The sequence below is a fragment of the Propithecus coquereli genome, unplaced genomic scaffold (assembly GCF_000956105.1).
Source record: "Propithecus coquereli isolate 6110/MARCELLA unplaced genomic scaffold, Pcoq_1.0 Scaffold280, whole genome shotgun sequence".
NCBI lineage: Eukaryota > Metazoa > Chordata > Mammalia > Primates > Indriidae > Propithecus > Propithecus coquereli.
Genome location: NW_012148397.1, coordinates 4,550,474 through 4,558,145, shown reverse-complemented (window position 1 = coordinate 4,558,145; position 7,672 = coordinate 4,550,474). Strand labels below are relative to the sequence as shown.

General features: G+C 50.5%; 1 protein-coding gene across 1 annotated transcript in view; it reads left to right on the top strand.

Annotated features, from left to right (window-relative positions):
• The first annotated feature begins 304 nt into the window (after positions 1 to 304).
• Positions 305 to 7,672, top strand: part of ZDHHC7 (zinc finger, DHHC-type containing 7) — a 31,461-nt gene continuing 24,093 nt past the window's right edge. Inside the window, exon 1 of the mRNA XM_012648223.1 lies at positions 305 to 569. The gene's annotated coding sequence lies outside the window, so the exon portion shown is untranslated. The remainder of the gene's footprint in view (positions 570 to 7,672) is intronic.

Genomic DNA, 7,672 nt, shown 5'->3' with positions numbered 1-7,672 from the left:
AGAGGCCGCTGCAAGCCCGGGTCCACGCAGCCTGCAGAACTCTCGACCTGGTTCGACAGCCTAACGGCGCGGCTTGGACCCTGCGGCAGCCCGTAGGCCCCATTCTTTCTCTTCCGGAGTTCAGCTGGATGGATCTCTTTATTGAAGCCAGGGAGGCTTGACTAAGAGATGCCTTTTCGCAAGGAACTACCAGTCTGAAAGGGCCTCCGTCCAGAGGAATTCTGGCCTCCGCGTCCCCTCAAACCGCCCCAAGCGCCCTTCTCCGAGGCAGGGAGCAGCGCGGCCGGAACTGCGCAGGCGCGGCTCCGCTGACCTCGCGGGGTTCACTTCCGGGGGTCGCACGCCCCGCTCCCTGGCCAGAGCTCTGGGCTCCGGCGTCAGCTCCGCGGCCGCCTCCCTCCTACCGGCTCGGCGGGACCGAGGGGACCGAGCCGAGCCGCGGGGCCCGCTCCGGCCCGGCCATGAGCGCGGCCGCATGATGCTTCCCTGCCTCTGCTGCTGCAGTCGCCGCCGCCGCCGCCGTCGCCCGGGAGGAGCCGCAGCGCCGGGCGACCCCGCCCGGGCCTCGGGTGAGTGCAGCGGGCTGGGCCGGGCCGGCTGCCCACGCCCGGGTCTCCCGACCACTCCCAGCCCCGGGCCTGCTCTTCCCCCAGCCCCGCTGCTCCCTCTCCTCCACCCCTCGCGCGCCTGCGACCTTCTGGAGTTCCTCGGGGCACCTCTGTGCCCGCACCTGACTTCCCTTCCAGGTGTCTCCTTGTCGCTCCTTCTTTGATCTCTCAGGGTAGGGCCCGAATTGCAGCTCTAGCCTTTGCCTGACCTTGGTCGTGACACTCAGCTCTTCGAGCCACAGTTTTCCCACCCTGTGGCTAATGAGGGGGTGGCGGTTATAGAGCGGCTATAAACCCTTCCGTGAGCTGCAAAGAGTGTTTTTATAGGCATGTATTACAAATGAGCTTTCTTGCACGTCGCGTTGTGGCTTCTCCAATGCTCCTGTTTTCCCCTCCCCTGTAAGTTTTTAACTTTTTTATTTCTTGCCGGTCTTCCTGGTTATAGTCCCACCTGCCCCACGTCAGTGATCTTTGCCTGAAAGGGCATCTGGGACAGTCAGGTCAGCCTTGAGGGCAGTAAAGCTCGTCTCTCCTCAGGTGTCGTTGCTTCCAGAACTAAGTCCATTTTTGCTGTTGGGTAGACTCACTTTAGTAGCTTATGATTAGCCAGTTTATTGCGGCAGTTAAATTTGGAGTGTAAGAAGAACTGTTGCTGCTGCTACCTGCCTGGTAGCTTCTTTCAGCTAGGCTGTGTACAGTGCGGTCCAAGTGGACGTTACGGCGTTTTGTTTGCAGCCTGCTCAGTGTATGTTCTTAAAAGCACGTGCGTTTATTTTCTCTGCTCCTGTGACTGTCTCAAATGGTCTAGAGATTTAGGTCATCACCTATTTCTTCATAAACTCTTCACCTCACAGATGAAGAATCTCAGCTTTTTGATGTCGCTTTACAGCTTTTACTTACCCAAAGTCACCTTTTAAAAAGTCACCTTGTTAAATTTGCTCATTAGGAAGTCAGAACTCGGTTAAAGTGAAAGGCCTTTGGGATATTTGAAATATGGACTGGGACAGAGGTATTAACTACACTGCATTTCTTGAACATTCTGGAAAATAGGAAGGTTAGGGTTATTGAAATTATTTGGATTTTGTACTTTGGAGTTAGACGGGTTGGTTCACATTGGCTTCTGAGTTGAGTCGAAGGAGAACAAGACTATCTGAGAAGGTAGTTTCCTAAAGGAGTCACTAAGTAACAATTGAAACCGTTACCAGTGGCTCAGAGCTTGCCTTCCTTGACAAATTAATGAATTGGAACTTTACAGCTGTGCTAATCAATGTACTGTAAAAACAGAAATCCTCTTCAAGAACGGAAAAGTAGCATGTATAGAATGGCTCTGTTAGTGAGAAAGTATCAAAATGTACTTTATGTAAGAACAGTCTTGCCCCAGTGTGGTGGCACGTGCCTGTGTTCCCAGCTACTCGGGAGGCTGAGGCAGGAGGATCGCTTGAGCCCAGGAGTCTGAGGTTGCTGTGAGCTATGATGATGCCATGGCACTCTAGCCTAGGCAAAAACAATCTTGATTCAGTCAAAAGGGTGAACATACTTTCACATTCTTACTGAAACTGTTGTCTGCTGGCTGGGACTCTTTGGTGATGTAAGTAATTTTGTTAGTTTGAGAAATCGGGACTAGAAATAAGTTCATGTACAAAGTTAATGTTTGGGAGGCATTGAGAAGTAGTTTTCCCGACTGATTGACTATACAAGATAATTTTCCTAAAGCAGCCTTTTGGGGTATGTTTCTTTAAAATAATGTTTTAGTCACAAAAGACTACATGTCTGTTTTGTCAAAAAAAAAAAAAAATTCAAACGCTAGAGCAGAGCATAAAGTGTAAAGCCCACACTCTCATTGTCACTGGAAATTGTTGTTCTCAAAGCTAGTCTCCAGGGCCAGTGTTAACCGTTTGCTGTGTGACCCTTCCGTTGTAACGTAAGGAGAGTTTAGCATGACCGTGGGAGTCAGCCACCTATGAAGTTTAGAGGGTGCAGGCCCCAGTGCACACAAGACCGCCCTCACTTCTGACACCAACTGCAAGATTTTTTTTTGGGTGGGGCGGAGTTCCTGAAACCATCCTCATGTTCAGTACTTCACCGGAACGACTCACAGAACTCACTGAAAGCTCTTATGTTCACAGTTATGGTTTATTACAGAGAAAGACTACAAATTAAAATTGGCCAAGGGAAGAAGCTCATCGGGTGGAGTCCAGGGAAGTACCAAATGGGGAAGTTTCTGTTGTCCTCTCCCTGTGGAGTCAGAACACGTTACTTTCCTGGCATTGACGTGTGACAGTATGCACGGAGCATTGTCAGCCAGGGATGCTCACCTGAGCCGTGGTGTTCAATTTTTATTGGGGCCTCATTACTTAGGCTTGATTGACTGACTGCCCACGTGGGTGGTCTCAGTTTCCAGGTAGACTGATACTGTGTGAGCCAAAGCCTCCACTCTAAAATCACATTGTTGGTCTTCCTGATGCAGCCACACCCCACCCTAAATCATATTGTTAGCGGAGGACAAAGGCCAGACTTCTTTCTGGTTAAGGTTAAATTCTTTACTACACGGCATCCTTCCTTCTTTCCTAGTCCCCTTCCTACTTGGCAGTACTGTATACTTGTTTGCTTTGCCATTGATGAGTGAGTATCCCTTCTAGATCATGGAGGAGACAAAGGCCGCAGGGAGAGCTCTCTCAACCTCAGTTCCCTTCTGACTAAAACGTCCCTGAATATTCTTCCCCTTGCCTTGGAGGAAGGAAGCCCCTCCTTTCCTGATGTTAACTCTTGTGTCTGCTTTGGTGTTTCTGTTACGGGACTGAATTATCACTTACTATATCTTGCCTCCTTGATTGTTTTTTCTTTTGCTGGCTTCTTTGCCTCTCTACAAACATTTGCCTATCTTGCCAATTTTAGCCCTGCTTGCTACTAAGTTCCATTCCATACTTGAAAAATATTTCGGTAGAATCCTATTAATCCTCTAATAAAATCCAGACTCCTTATGGGGCCCAGATAATGCCTTATTTTGGTATAGCACCTTATAGTTTTGAAAACCTCGTATTCTCCAGTGCTTTGTCCGTAGGTCGTAGTGCTTGAAAACTGATGAATGAATAATTTGGCTAGGCAGAGAGAGAGAGAGAGGGAGTTCTAGTTGGAAGAAACAGCAGGAGCAAAAGCACAGGAGTGTGAAAGGCGAGGAGTCTAGGGGAATCGAAACGAGCACTGCGTGGAAGAGAGTGGTGAGAATTGAGCATGGAATCCCATGGGCAACCCTAGAAGGTTTTGGACCAGGTTAATTTGTGACCTGTCCTGTGATTTCGGATGGTAACTCCTGCAGCCATGGAGAGGGTCGTTGGAACCTGGTGACCCTTGAGGTTAGAGTTCTGCAGAGGTACGGGCTAGAGAGGAGGGCTACCTGAACTTGGGTTGTGGGAAAGGAGAGAGGAGAACAGTCACAGTTGTAAGGGGGACGTGTGATCAGCGTACGTAAGTGAAGAAGGGGGAGTTCTGTGTCTAGAAGTTTAAAGCTGCTCAGTAAATCCTGGTCGCACGAGGAATGTTACTGATTTAGAAACAGAGGCTAGCTCTGTGTCAAGCTGGAGGTTTGGTTCGCTGGGAAGGAGTGCAGTGCATTGGGAGCACCCAGTGAGGAGGGGCAGGCAGCTGGAGAAGCTTCCAGTCTCTCTTGAGACAGGCTTTTACAGTTCACTGAAATGTTTTGAATTCTTGGATTCCATAATTCCCAAATTCAATTTACTCATTACAGAATGCACTGTCTAAAACTGAGTGCTCTGGGAGCCAGTGCATGTTAATGGAAGAACATGGGCTTTAGAGTCAAAACAGCCCTGACTCCGCCTTTATTGGCTGTGGATTTGAGCAAGTTACTTAACTCTCTGAAGACTCAGTTCTGAGCATGAGCTGGTAACAGTGCCTGGCTTTCAGGGTGGTGGTGGGATTAACTGTGATCGTGTGTACAAAGCTCCTGATGTTCAGTAAATTGTCTTTCCTTTCACTCTCAAATGTGTTACCCTGTCATTAACTTGTAACTGAGAGCTAAATATATTATTAGCATGTCAAATTTTCATAGTATTTTGAATGCTGGTGAATCTGATGTTATAAAAGTTCATTTCATGCTAAACAGAGAAACCCTACGTAGGAAGATGTAGGAAGAGGCTGGGCCCAGGCTCAGCTATTCCCTGGGACAGGACATTTAAAGAGGTTTGGAACTCCAGGGTTCTTTTTATTTCTGGATTTAGAATTCTTGAGGGTTTAGTTACCATGCTGGGATTTTTAAAAATATCTACCCCATTTGACTGTTCCGGTTGTGGCTCTAGTGCAGGGATGAAAGTGAAATCTTTGGTACACATGGAAGCGTTCCTTGGCGGCAGCCTCAGCCAGGCCCCGCGCTGTCGGTGAGATGCCACGCACGTGCTTCCTGGACCTGAGGTCGAGGCTTCCCTGTGAGTGGGGATCTCTCTTTCCATTCGCCTCTCCCTTTCTCCCCCTAACCCTTTTACGTTTCTCTTCCACTGCTTTTCTCCAGGGCTCCACAGCACCTTCTGACCCCTCCCATGGCAGACGTTACTACCCCGTGGTCCTCTCGTACTTCCTTTCGTGTGCCCGTGGGCTTCAGTTCCACTTCCTCTTGTGTCCCTCAGGCATCCTCCCTGCTTTGCTCACTCATTCACTCGACAAATGTTTGTGGAGTGTGCTAGGGGTGCTGGGGATGTTACCGGACCGTCCCCTTGAGGCAATGACAAAAGAACAAGACAGCCAGCCAGAGAGGGTAGGAAGCGTGGTCAGCAGGCCCGGGTGTGGTGGGGCTTTAGGGACCACGCAGTGTGTGGGAGGGCGGTGTTGGATTTTAGTCTAACTGAAAAGGCAGCCATTGATGGATGCAGGGAGGGGAGTGACATGTTCTGATTCTTATCAGTAAAAGGCCATGCTGGGTGCCGAATGGGGGACAGGATTGTTGGGTGAGTAGAGGCATGAGGGTAGAAAGGTCTGGTTAGTGGGTGATCCCAGCACTCCCCAGGTGAGCGCTCCCCAGGTGAGTGCTCATGTACCTTGCTCTGGGCAGGGTGGGGAGGGGAAGAAATGGTCAGATTTCCGATGGGTTTTGGAGGTTCAGCCGCAGGACTGACTGAGGGGTTGGGTGTGGGGAGGTGGGGGAAAGAGATAAATGGAGGGCGGGTCTTTGTTTTTTGACCTCAGCAACTAGATGGTATGGTATTGCTTATTGAGATGGGGGAAGAATGGGGTCCGAACAGTTTTGGGGGAGGTTCTGCTTTGGCCCGTCTGCATCGGAGTTGTTGAGTAGCCAGTTAGATATACGTACTCACTGATGCGTTAGCAGTTGGGAGTTTTCCAGATACAGGTTTTTTATTTTTTTCCCCCTGAACTTCCTGGGACTGAGATCCCATAAGCTCGTTTCTGAAGCGCATGCAGATGGAGGGGAAACCCAGGACTAGACCTGGCTACTCCCAGCACTTAGATGTCTCTGGAGAAGTATCTAGTAAGAGACTGAGTTGTGGCTAGTGAGAAAGAGAGATGCAGCGTTGTGTGTCCCCGCTGCCGACTACCACTCTCAGGAGAGGGGCCTTCCCTCTGCCGTGTCCCTGGTTCCTTGTTTGCTGGGTGTGTTCTCTCAGTTTGCCATCTTTTTGATCTGCAGTGTCCAAGTGCTACTTTGGAGTGAGTGAGTGAGTGATTGACAGAGTCTCACTCTGTCGCCTGGGCTAGAGTGCCGTGGCGTCATCATAGCTCACAGCAACCTCAAACTCCTGGGCTCAAGCGAGCCTCCTGCCTCAGCCTCCTGAGTAGCTGGGACTGTAGGCATGCGCCACCATTCCTGGCTAATTTTTTAATTTTATTTCGGAGTATTATGTGGAATTTTTCTATTTTTAGTAGAGATGGGGTCTAGCTCTTGCTCAGGCTGGTCTCGAACTCCTAGGATTGCTCAAGCGATCCTTCCACCGAGCCTCCCAGAGTGCTAGGATTACAGGCATGAGCTACCGTGCCTGGCCGGTGATTAAATATTTTTATATAAAAGGCCTTTCTAGAAAGGTTAAGTAAGGTTACTCTTCACAGAATGGATAATCTGCTAGCATACTGTTGAGACTTAACTTCAGTTGGGCTAATATTCCGGTTTTTTTTTCCTTAAAACTTAATATTCTGTTCTTTACAGTCAGTAATTTGAGAAGAAAATCTTGGTTTTATGTGGCACGCTAAATATTTCATGAAGGCACGTGGACGGAGGGAACGCCGGGGAACATAATCACAGCAGACCGCGGCGGATGGTCTGAGTGCGCGTTCCTTCAGCAGGTGGAGCGAGGGCGTCGTGCTCTGCAGTGTTCCCCACCCTGATTCAGGTTCCCTCTGCCCCCAGGCTGGAGACATACCTGGGCTGTAGGTGCTTCACCTTCTCTTTCCAGCCCGCTTTGGGGTGTAGCAACCTGTTCCACACGGCCACACTCAGATCTCACTGTCACCCGAATGGTGCTGCCTCTGAAGTCTTACAGGTCCCCGTGACCCCAGCCTCAGTCCCACCTTTTCAGTCCTCTTAGTCTGTCGGGGTGCAGTGACATGTCCTTCGCCTGTCCTGCCAGTCTTCTCTTCCCCTTTTCCTTGCGGACTCTGAGGTCAGCCACTGCCGCGCAGGTCTTGCCTCTGCTGAGCTCCAGCCTGTGTGAGCCTTTGGGGTGCCCGGCGGGGCTTTTGGACGAGAGGGCTACCCATTCCCGTCACTATTAGACACCAGGTTCCCGTTGTCTGGGCCGCGGGGTCACGGTTCAGCCCTCTCTTGGCTGGGCTCCCCTCCTGCGCTTCCTCTTCTGGGTCCTTCCGGGTCTTCCCTCCTACGCTTCTCGCATCCTCAGCCCCACCTCGTCTTTGCTGAGAAACAGTCTTGTCGCGTATGGACTGTCGTAGCGTCTGTTCATCTCCACGTTTCTCTGTAGCTGCCCCTTTTTCCTCGGGAAGATGGGCCAGCTGCTTTGTCAGCTGTCCCCCGACCCCAGTCGCGCTGGCGGCCTCCTTGATCACCTGCCCTGATCACCTGGCTGAGGCTGTGTTGGTCCGGTTTC